General features: G+C 53.7%; 1 protein-coding gene across 1 annotated transcript in view; it reads right to left on the reverse strand.

Moving 5' to 3' along the window:
• LOC146755312 (cytosolic carboxypeptidase 4-like) overlaps positions 1-5,520 on the reverse strand; it is a 279,729-nt gene extending 274,209 nt beyond the window's left edge. Inside the window, exon 1 of the mRNA XM_085525716.1 lies at positions 4,780-5,520. The gene's annotated coding sequence lies outside the window, so the exon portion shown is untranslated. The remainder of the gene's footprint in view (positions 1-4,779) is intronic.
• Positions 5,521-12,199: the final 6,679 nt, after the last annotated feature.

Below are 12,199 nucleotides of genomic sequence, written 5' to 3' on the forward strand. Positions count from 1 at the left end.
TTTGACAAATCACCTTTTGCATTATTCAGCCTGCTCAGGACAAACATTATCTGTAGAGTGATTTAACCCACAAGAACATGAGAACTGCTACACTGGCTTAGGCCAGCAGAACAGCTCCAGCCCCAAGCCACAGGCAGCAGGCAGCCAGCAAGGCAGGCACGGGGGAATGGAGCCCTGTGGCCAGCGCTGCCACCCTCCTCTGCACCAGGCACTACGTCAATGTGCACTCAGACACAGACCTTCCCCTAGGTCTTACTCCCTTTAGGCATCACAGACTTCACTACACCCTTCTAAATGACAGGACTATTTGGCAGCTAGGACAGCTGTCACTGAAATCCATGACCCCAGTTCATGGCAGGGCAATGGACTCCTCTGACTAACAGTCTGGATCTCAGATTGTCCACCTATGATTGTAGTAAGGGCACTGCACAGGGTGTTCAGAGAAGCTATGGATGCCCCATCCCTGGAGTTGTTCAAGGCCAGGCTGGATGGGGCTTTGGGTAACCTGATCTAGAGAAAGATGTAAGCATTAGAACTAGATGATGACTAAGAGCTTTTCCAACCCATACCATCCTATGATTCAAGGAGCTGAAGATGGCACAGTACCTGTCCCTGAGCATCAGGGGACCAAATACCAGACTTGAGACCTTTTCTGAGAACCATACATTTAACTTCTCTGTGGCCCGTCTCAACATCCTACAGATACCAATTGCTCTCAATTCCTCTACAGGTTTTCTTACTTCAAGAACCATAAGCAAGAGATGCCACAGAAAATTACTATTATTACCATTCCATCATAGTCTGAAGGCCAGTCAGACACAGAATCACCAACGCAACCACTTTTGCAGCAGGGTTAACTGGGAACATTTATGAAAGCTTGGAACTAGAGTATCATCTTTTACCCCTGGATCTGTACTGCCAGTTCCAAAACACTACCTGGACAGCAATTACTATTGCACCACAGCATGCAGTGAGATCAGCCCCTCCACCTGCAATTAATTCCTGGTGTGTCCCTTTGGGGCAGCATACAGCACAGCTCCCACTCACCCAGAGCTCAGGAGCTGACAGATCAGTTAACCTGGTCAGGAGAACCTCATGCTCCTCTCTGTCAGCTCCCCTGCTGCCAAGCACAGGTGGGTACCCACATTAGCGCTGTTGTGGATGAGGGGTGGCCCCAGCAGGAGCACCACTGAAGAACATTGGCTGGCTGCCTGGGCCTGCTGCACACCTACAACAGACAAGAAGGTGCTTCTTCCAGGATTTGTTTCCAAAATGATGTCTCAAACTTCACAGTATTCAGCATGCAGGAACCATGTAGTCAGAAGGTATATCTGACTAATCAGAAGCAAATCTTCCCATTGTATCACAGAGTAAACAATTATATATATTTATGGAGGGAATGGCTCACTTTTAAGCAACAAAAGCCTGTAGTTGTTTGGATTTGGCCTTAGAGGCTTGAGTATGTCTCCAGTACTGCTTCAATTCAACCGTATTTCTTTTTGCTCTCCATCTGCACCATAACACGCTTTCACTTCCAAAGCATTTCAGGTAGCAACTTGAAGAACAATTTTTATTTTAAACATACACACACATCTCTTAGCATAAAACTCATCAAGTAGTGTCAGCAAGCACATTTTAATAGCATAATATCGAAAAGTAATTTTACTACTATCTAAGAGTCTGAAGTCTGCAGAGGATATATTTAGATGCATATAAATAGACAACAGACGGTGATGTCTGGTCAAAGGAGTACAAATCTTTCCTAATGCATGGAATTTGCCTGGCCCCAAACACTGCAACAGCACTTAGACAAGCCTTTTCTACTTGGCTCAAATTCTGCCAGGCCTGTTAATAACAAAGCTATTAGCATGATTTTCTGGATGGGTTGCTTGCTTAGAGAATATTCAAAGATTGTTCTAATAAACTAAACCCGTTACCACATCTGAAAGCATAGGAAATATTGATCAACAATGGAAAGCCATTATCCTTTCAGCATTTAACATATCCCCATGCGCCCCAACAGACCGACAAGCTCTCCAGGTACCTTCGGACGCTCCATCTCCCCACTGCTTGCAGGCACCTTTGCTTGCCCAGACCACACCAGCGGGAACACCATCCCCATCTTCTGAAATTTTTGGAAAAAAATGTACACCAAGGCAGCTGCGTGGGGAGCTCAGTTACAGATTGGCCTGGGGAAGCTCCGTTTCCCTCTTTCTGTGCTGTTCTGACACATTTGTTTTTGGGTTCCCACCTGTTTTGCCCCACATACCTCATCAGTCCCATTCTTAGGTTGGACAACACCTTACCTTCTTCCTCTACCTCATGGTCAACATCTACCAATGTTCATAATGATGCAGCCAAATACAAATCTCTTCAGGCAAAAGATTTGTACAACAAATTCAAAGACAGCACCCAAGAAACCATCTGAATAACACTGCACCTCCTTGAGCATAAACCAAAGATGAGATTGATGAGTGCAAGGAGTCCATTCCTGGACTTGTGTAGGTTTTAGTAAGCCACAAAACTGGTAGACCAGCTCAGCTTCTAACTCATGCGAGACTCTTCAAATAGCCAGGATTTATTTCCACTGACTGCAATGCCATGAGAAAACTGGTAACTGCTTTTTCTGAAAGAAGAAATGCAAGCTAATATACCATGGGAAGCTTCTTAGTAAGCTTTGTGACTGGAGGCCTAGCTGGCAAGCTTGGGTGTGCATTTTGATACAGCCTTAATGCATTAAAATGCATTTATTATGCATTTAAACAAATGCATAATCCCTCGAGAACAGCTTATATTTAGAAATGTAGATCAGAAAGGTGTTTGGGCACTGAGAGCATTCAGTTTCTGGTATGGTTCTTCCTGCAGAATTGAACCTGACTCTCAGACCAACAGAGAGGAATCGCTGCTCCACGTTTTGGAGCACAGCGGCTCCACCCCACCAGGACAGATTCCAGCAGTAAAACACAGCAGTGGGCTGACACCAAGGGGAGACCCACACACAGCCCACGGCTCCAGGGGATGACTCCAAGCTAATGGAACCAGGCAGAGGCCCCACCACACCACGAGGCACACACTGCCCCAACAGCCCTGGGCACTGTGCTCCTGCCGATGGCTGCAGGTAGGATGGGTGCTGCCAGAACCAGCCCAGCCCTCCCAAGGAAGTAGAAACCCTTTGACACACAGTTATCACCAAAAGGCTCCAACAACCCAGGGAGGATCCATCCATCCCACTACTTTGTTGTCTGTCGACCTTCACTTGAAAAGGGCTGGACATGCAGCATTCAGACAAGGATTCTCAGAAGGAATGAGCAGACACCACCTTACTCTGGGGACATGTAAACGTGAATGGGAAAGATCAGTAACCAGCAACATGACGAGAAAGGCATAGGTATCCTGGGCTGTCAAGCTCTGTAGGAGACAGCCAGAGACCGTGCAGGGACAGCCCCAGCTAAAGGCTCCCAGCTTTCCCCTCCTTGGTTTGGCGGCTGGTCAGATGATGTTCACACCAGCAGCTAAGGCCAACACACCCTCCTGTTCCAGTTGCTCAATGCAATGAAAATTGCCTGCCCTGGAGACATGACAGACCAGGCTAGAGAGAGAAGACAACAGCACAGGAGAGGAAATACTGCTGCCCTGTATCACAGAAGAAAATGACAGAGGGCAGTGGCCGTGATCTGCAGATGCCATGCTGATGCCAAGCCAGCGCCTGGCAAGCAGCAACACCACGAAGGGCTGTGACAGCTCCTCGCCCACCTCTGCCCGTGCTCCCCAGGTGTGGCAGCACTGAACTGCCCCTCCGTGTAGCCGCCCTCCGTGGCCCCCTCCTCAGCTGCAGCCGATCCCTGCAGGGAGGTTTGTTTGTTCCTGACATCAACATGGCTGCAAGGTTTCGGCTGGCTCCTCAACAACTGCCGTGCTGTCTCCCCTAACGGGAACCTTCCATCAGAAAAAAAAAAAAAAAAAGGTTGATTGTGTCCTACATTTGCTTTCCCGCAGACGAGGAGCGCTCACTACACACAAAAAGGAGGGGAGGGGAAGGGACGGCACTTAACACAAATCCTGGGATCCCGGGGACAAGCGACAGCCTCCCAGGACAGAGGTGCAATGAGAGGCGTGTGCCGGGCGAGGGCAGCGGGACGGCGCGGCTGACGGGAGCCTCCCGCGGTGAGGGCAGGCGGCAGGAGGGAGCCGGGAGCCGCATCTCCGCACACCCGGTGCGTTCCCTGCGGAGGAGCTCAGGAACCCCCCGCAGCCGGAGGAGCCGAGCCGTGCCCCCGAGCGAGCGCCCGGCAGGACCGCGGGCACGGCCGCGACCCCGGCAGCGCAGGGCTCGGGCGGCACCGCGCAGCCCCGGCCCGGCCCGGCGGTGCCGGCGCTCCCCAGACGGCGGCAGCACTGCGCCAAGGAGCGGAGGGGGCGGCGGCCGCCGCGGTATCCGCGGCCCTGCAGCACCCCCAGCCGCGGGCGGCCGCCGGCGCCGTCCCGCGGGCAGCGATGGGAGCGCGGCCCGGCCCGGCCCGGCTCGTGGCGCCCACCCCACCCTCGCCCCGCGCGGCCCCGCGGCCGCCGCCCCCCCGGGAGGGGAGTCCCAGGCGCCGGCGGACACCCCGTCCCGTCCCGTCCCGTCCCGTCGCGGTGCGATGCGATGCGGGGCGAGCCCTGCACGGAGCCGGGCGGGACCCCGCCGCTGGCGCCCTCCCGCGCCCCTTCCCCCATGAATAAGTAACGGCGGCTGCAATGCGGCGGGAGCCGGGCGACGGCCGCCAGCTCCGCGATTACCTGGTGCCTCTCGGGGAAAGACGGCGTCCGGAGCGCTTCCCCTGCAGCGGCGGCCGCGGCCGGGCTCCGGCGGGGCTTCAGACTCTCGCAGCAGGCAGGCTGGCCGCCTCTCTGCCCTGTGCCATGGCTCAGCAGCCGCATCCTAGACCGGCTCCGCGGTGGCGGCTGCCGGCGGCCGCGGAGGGAAGGGCAGCCCGCACGGACGGCCCCATGGAGCGCGGCGGCTCGGCTCCGGCTCCGGCTCCGGCTCCGGCTCCGGCTCCGGCTCCGGCTCCGGCTCCGGCTCCGGCGCGGGCAGCGGCAGCGCACATGCACACACGCACACACCGCGCCGGGCGGGCGGGAGGCGGGGGGACGGCGCGGGCGCGGGGCACGCAGCGGCGCAGCCCTCCGAGCCCGCTCGCATCGCCCCGCCGCGGGCAGCCCGCGCCGCTCCGCTCCGCGCCCGCCGACCTCGCGGTGGAGCCGAGCCGGGTGAATCCTCGCCGAGCGCTGCGTGTCCGCGCTTCGCTGCGGAACGACGGAGCTTGGAAGGGGGGGGGGGGCGCGGAGCCTCCCCGGGGGCACCTACGGCGCGGCGGGCGGCAGGGCCATGCGGCTCCGCGCTCAGGCGGAGCAGCCGCGGCGCCGCGCGGTGCGGTGGGGCAGGGCGGGGTGCTCGGCCCGGCCCTTCGCTGCGCCCATCCTCCGCACCCAGCGCTGCCGCCCGGCCCCGGCCCCCGCCAGCGGCGCCGCGCGATGTAGCACGGAGGCGGACGCCGCCTCCCCCGCGCCGCGCCGGGGCGGGCACGGGATGCGGGCGCTCCCCGCCCCGCACGCACGGCTGAGCCGCAGCCGCCCGACCGCGCGCAGACGTGTCGCGGGCCGGGCAGCCGCGCACCGGGCGGGGCAGCGCCGACAGGGAGCACGGAGCCACGAGTCTGACCAACGCTCGGGTCGGGATGCGGGAGGGACGCGGGACCCCGGGCCCCGTGGGGAGGCGGGTGCGTGAGGAGCGGAGCGGAGAGGAAAGGAGAGGAGAGGAGAGGAGAGGAGAGGAGAGGAGAGGAGAGGAGAGGAGAGGAGAGGAGAGGAGAGGAGAGGAGAGGAGAGGAGAGGAGAGGAGAGGAGAGGAGAGGAGAGGAGAGGAAAGGAGAGGAGAGGAAAGAAGAGGAGAGGAAAGAAGAGGAGAGGAAAGAAGAGGAGAGGAAAGAAGAGGAGAGGAGCGGAGAGGAATGCTGCTGCCACCGCTCAGGAGCGTTTTCGGCTTTCGAGCGGCTTTTCCGCTGAGGGAACCGGCAGAAACGGCTGCGGCGCCAGGAGGAGCCACGCACGGATTGGAGGCGGCGTTGGAAGCCGAGCGCGGAGCTGCGCGGAGCGGAACGGAACGGGCTCCTGCCGGCCCGGCCCCGGCCCCGACACGCGGCTGGGTGGAGGAGATGAGCCCGGCGCGGAAATGAGAGGTTACGTTGTCTCCGGGGTCAATAAATTCTGTAGGCGTCAGGGTTTTAGAGGTTGTTTCCTGTCTCCAGGACTCCTAGCAGTGTGCAGCTCTGACATTTTGAAACCTTGGTCCGGTTTTCTCAGAAAATGACAGCGATGTTACAGCACGGCGAGCAGAGCACCGCGACAAACACTGCCTGCCCGGAGAGGAGCCGCCGTACCTTGCCAACATGCAGCAACCCTGCGCCTGGAAAGAGGCCCCCACCACTGGCCATGAACCCTGGCCCCTCGGCCACCCTCCCGTGGGGACAGCAGTGGTGCCGCTTGGCTGGGGCTGTCCCCACTCTCATGCTGCCTGCAGCTGGAGGAGCGCGGGGCCAGGGTTACTGTGGAGCATGTGGGTACAGCCCATCGTTGTGCCGGGGTGGATGCAATGCTTCTGGATACCTTGTGCTGGGCGTTGTGCTGGGTGCGCACGTGGGGGGGCACAGCCCCAGAAGAAGAAGAAAGCTGCAGCGCTGCACCTCACACCTTCCTCCTGGAAACCTTCCTGCCCTGGGATCCAGCGCCTGGGGTCAGTGTGAGCAAGGAAAGGGAATGCGGCTTTGCTCCCAGACCCATCTCTGTGCAGCCTGAGGACACAGTTCTTGCAACCTCTAAGGGGGAAAAGGAGCATTGTTTTGAGATCAGCACCACAGCTTGTGCCTGTGGACCATCAAAACTGCCCTTCCCAGAGCAGTGGCCACCTCTGCCCTATCAGCAACTGCTGCCTGGGGCTGGGAACTGAGGATTGGCACTGAGGGCAGCTCTCCTCTATCCATTTTCAAGCCCTCTGCTCCATGGATCAGGATCAGGCTGTTACAAGGGCAGAGAGGCCCAAGTGATGAAGGAAGGGAGCGACTGATTCCTCTGCTCCCCTAAGAGAAAAGCCACGTCAGAAAGTTGGCTTTGCCGGGGTTTTCTTGTGCATCCCTAATTTTCAGTTCTATCACTGCTGTCTTTTAGAACTGGAGGGAGTGTGTTTGGTGTTCCTCAGTTCCATGCTTGGCCCTGCTCAGCATTAGCAGTGTGCTCCCTGGAGGGAGCAGACAGACAGGAAGGCGCTCTGTGGTAATGCATCTGCAGTCTTGGCTGACCTCTGCCACATGGAGCAGCCTCCTCAGGCCTCTCATTCCCAGCATTTGCTGCCTTGGCACTCCGTTCTGGCCCAGGAGCAGCAGGGCGGGCACAGCAGCGGTGCCAGCTGTGTTCTGGTGCGAGGAAAGGAAGCAAATGTTTGGGTATGACTTTCTTGGTGACAGGAGAAGCTTGTTCCAAGTCAGGCTCATAGTGGAGGCTGCTCTGCTTTGCTACCATCCAACACAAACACCAGGACTGGGTCAGAATCACTCTGAACAGGTACTGTGACAGCACCTCCCAGCAGCTGCCTCCTCACAGGCAGGTTCAGGAACATCCTGCACCCTCTGCTCTCAGGGCTGTGCAGGGGCTACTGCCAGCTCAAAATTCATGTTGGGCATGGGCCTGAAATGGCCCTGCTGCTTTGGTAACATCCCCAGGGAAAAATGCTCTTTTCCAGAGGGTCTGGGAGCGCTGAGAGGCAGGTGGCCATGGGGAGCACCCGCTGTGCCACAGCTCAGCCACTGTACCTGCACTTCCACCCTTCCCCACGAGCCCTTGAGGGAGCTTTGTCTTACTGCAGCCTTCAGGAACAGGATAAATGCCTTATTTCTGACAGAAGACCACTTGTTACCCTATATTCTCCTTTCGTAGGTATCATTCAAGAATTATTTGATAGAATCACTGAGTGGCTTGAGTTGAAAGGAACCATTGAAAGTCATCCTATCCACCTCCCCTACAATGCACAGAGACACCCACAGCTCCGTCAGGAGCTCAGAACCCATTTCCTGACCTTGAAGGCCTGCAGGGATGGGGCACCACCACCTCTTTGGGCAAATTGTGCAGTGCCAACACCGCCCTTATTGTAAAAACTTACGTCCAATTTAAATATCCCATCTTTCAGTTTGAAACCATTTAACCATTTTCCTCTGGATGAACACACCATCAGGTCTGTGTCTCCCCTGAACTGAGGACTCCACATATGGAGCAGTGCTCCAGGTGAGGTCTCGCAGAGCAGAGCAGAGGGGTGGGATCACCTCCCTCAGTCTCTGACCACACTGTTTTTTGTGCAGCCCAGGGTACAGTTGGACTCAATGATCTCTAGAGGTCCCTTCCAACCCCTACAGCTCTGTGATTCTGTGATACAGTTGTCTTTCTGGGCTGTGAGGGCACATTACTGGCTCACGGACATCACTTTGGTCTCTTTTGGCTGAAATAAAGATGGAAGGCTGCAGCTACGTGCTGTACCTGTCATGCTGCCCAAGTGCTTCCTGCCCCCCAGAGCCATGTGCCTCACTCAGCCCTAGGCACAGTGGCTGCTTGTCCCCACCTGCTTTACACCATAACCCCTTGCTGGCCTTGCAGCTGGGGAAGATGCCATCAGTTAGAAGTGCTGCCCAGCAGCTGGGAACGCAGGCGTTTTTCTTGGGGAAAGGAAGGAGAAATACTTTCCTAAGGTGTTGTGTGCAAGCCTGGGGAAGTGACAGATTAGGGAGACAGTCTGGATTGAGCAAAATGCTTAAAAACAAACCAAAACCACCTCTGAGTGCTAATGCAGTGTGCTATGTACACACCCTAAAGGAGACCAACAGCAGTGCAGGGAGGTAGAACAGCAATGGATGGGTGGCTGCAAGGTTTAGCATCCCTGTTGGAACTCTGAAGCAAGAGGGAGCAAATGCTTCTTTTTATGGTAGTCTGTTGTGGCTAATCAAGAAGCGTTTGGGAACTGCGGTTTTTACTCATTTTTACAAGAAGCTCAATGCCTCAGTGACGGAAATGTCGGGGCAGCGCTGCATGCAGTGTGTCCTCCCCTGAGCGCCCGGGCAATGGGAGCACTGCGGTTATCGGGCACAGGGGACGCTCTGTCCGGCGGCAGCAGCGCGGTACGTCAGGTTCATCGGTGTTGGTTTCCCACGGTTTAAATTATTCTAGTTTCAGTTCTGCGGTCTGTAAGATGGGGGAGCTGTTGCATTGCACAAGAACCGCGCAGGCTGCTCCTCCCGGTTCCACGCGGTGAGAGCCTCCCGGGCCGGGCTCACCTGATCCATCACCAGCGATGGCTCCGCGGGAGCCTGGCCCACGGAAGGGATTGCTGGATAAGCCTCTTCCTTACTTTAATAGCTCTAACGCTATGTAAAGTGGACTGGCGTTGCATTGAAGCCCACAGTACACGTGTTCGCGAGCAGCAGCACGGACTCATTTATTGCCCCTGGATGTGCTTCACTGCTGGGTGATGGTGAAGCAGGCTGGTCATCAGGTCAGCTTGGTTCCCTGGCTGAAACTAAGCCAGGTGAAATAGATGCTTGGTTGCTGATGTGCACCTTGGGATTCTTAGTTTATGGGTTTGTTGGTTTGTTTGATTGTGGGTTGTTTTGGGCTTTTTTGTTGTTGTTTTGTTTTGTTTTTTAATCTTTTACAAATCTTTTCAGCCTAGATTTACATTCATGATTACAGTATTATACTGTTTGTTCTCTAACAGCCTCGCTTTCTGAGAAAGAAGTAAAACAAAGCACTGACACCTTTTGGGTTGATTTCTAAATCTCGTCTGCGATAAAATGAAGATTTCTACCAATTGGCACCTGACTTTCAAAATGGTGGTTTATATCTCTCTTTTATCTAACAAATGCCACCCAGCAGATCACTACCAGCACAAGGCCTGTTGGACAGCAGCGTGGCCCCAGCACCAGGCTGCATGGGGGACGGGGAGGATGGGGAGGAACACAGAGCACCACTCCAAGTGCCTCCATCAGCACTGTCCATCTTTCCAGCCTGCTCACCACAGGGTCAGTGCACTCCCACTGCATTCAGGCAGGCAGAGCTGCTGGGTGAGGAGTGCATGGGATGGGACGGGCTGCACCCAGCTGTAGTGAAGTGCCTCTGTCCCACACACTGCAGCCACCCCTGTGCTCATGAAATAAAACCAAGCATCTGGGTTAAGGATGTGCTCCATTGCCCATCTCCTTTTCCCTTCTGCTGGCAGTACTTAGGTGTGCCCTTGGCAGTTATTAATGAGCTCCCTTAACACTTGCACTCTTTTCATGTTGCTGTTTGCTTGGTTGTTTTTATTTTTTTAATGCTTTCTTATTCACATTATTCCTTATGTGACTTATCCTTGTGGAGATGACATCTCTATAGGAAGTAGCAAAGTCAGCATCATCAGCCTGCATGAATTGCCTGAGCATCCTTGCTGCTTCTGAAGCAGCCAGGTGAAGGGCTGGTTTACAGCATGAACTGAAAATGGTTTGCTTGTCTCCCAGCTGCTGATTCAAGTATTTACCTTAGGCCAAGACTTAAGTGGAGAAGAGTAATTTGAGCCGCTTGCTCCATCTTCCTTCTGCATGTCCTATCTATTATACCCACCCAATCAGCTGAAGGCTCTCAATTAGCTGATGAGTGGGAGGATGAAGAACCATTTATGCACACAAGTTTAAAAAAAATAAATAATAATCACTCAGTTTACAGTCTTTGTGGTCACAGCTTAAAGCAGAATTTCATTACAGAATTTCATCACTGGCATAACCACACTTCAGTGACAAAGTTGCATCAAAGCAAATCAATTGTTACTCCAAAATTTTACTCACAGGTACTGGCAGGGTCTAATTCTGTCTGATGATTTTCTGACCAGAGAAGGAATATTCCACTGGGCAGGAAAAGGAGTTAGATAGAATGACTTAGGCAGAAACATCCCAAACAAGTACAAATGAAAAGATGCTGGGGTAACTAATATTGTCAGGAATTTGCCAATGGGAAAAAAAAAATAATGCAGAGGCACATGGGCAAAAGAAGTCTTGTAATAATTCTTCAAAAGAGAGGGAGCTGGAATCTGGCATGGATCCCCATAGCTTCCAAGCTTGTTCAATTAAAATCAACACTGAGTGGGTTTTCTTTCACTTCCATTACTCAAGCTGCATTCTTCAAAGGGATAGCAAATGAGTGATATGCATATGAAAGAACCATGGAGTATGAAATTACAAAATGATACAAGGTTTGGATATTTGCACTTTGAGATATTAAATCTTCTGAAGAAAAATATTTGAGCAAATTCTGAATAAAGGACCCTACAGAGGAGGAAGGAAGAGCTGTGAGATAAATCTAATAAAGATGATACTATGCAATTTCTGAACACTCTTGAATTACTGAGTTTAGCTGTGGCAGTGTTTCCAATGGAGGATTCACTCCCACGTAGTCAGGCAGCAAGCACATTTTAAAGCCCATTTGGAACTATTTTCTACTCATGGTGCCATGGGGCAGTCTATGGGGAATACGTATGTCACAAAATCAGAACCACAGGGGTGGAAAGGGACGTGTGAAGCTCCCTCAGCCCACCCTCTTGCTAAAACCCAGGTGACTTTATTATTTTTATTGTTAAAAGTGGACATCAGAAATTCACTTTTTTCTGCTGTAGCAGCACCAGCCCTTTGGTGCTGACCTGAAACATGTTCCCTAGCCCTCTTCCACTCCTGCTTTGCTGTTCCACTTCTCTCATAGTACTTCACACGCTCCATCAAAACCTCTTCTTACTTTTCTTTTAGAAACCTTTGTTTCCTCTGTGATTTTCATTGAATCCTGGACACATTTCCCTATGGTCAATAAGCTTTTTTCCCCAGTTCTTGCAAGTTTTCTCATTTCTTATGGCCTCTTTAAAACATTCATCCATTTGAGGCACCATCACTCAAATTTTCCCTTTTGTGGAGGAGCCTAAATGCGCTGCACACAGCTACATGTTAGTAGGAAGGGATTTTTTTAAAATCAAAGTGGGGCTGTCTATGTACAGTAAAGAAATAAGTACTACTGTCTCCATTTAGTCCATTCTCTTATGACTCCGCTCTCAGATTTCAGGCTGGATAGCAAAAGGGTGTGCTGCCAGAAAAGCTTTTCACCT

This window comes from Coturnix japonica, chromosome 33, assembly GCF_054131305.1.
Source record: "Coturnix japonica strain WE chromosome 33, WE-NBRP24, whole genome shotgun sequence".
Taxonomy (NCBI): domain Eukaryota; kingdom Metazoa; phylum Chordata; class Aves; order Galliformes; family Phasianidae; genus Coturnix; species Coturnix japonica.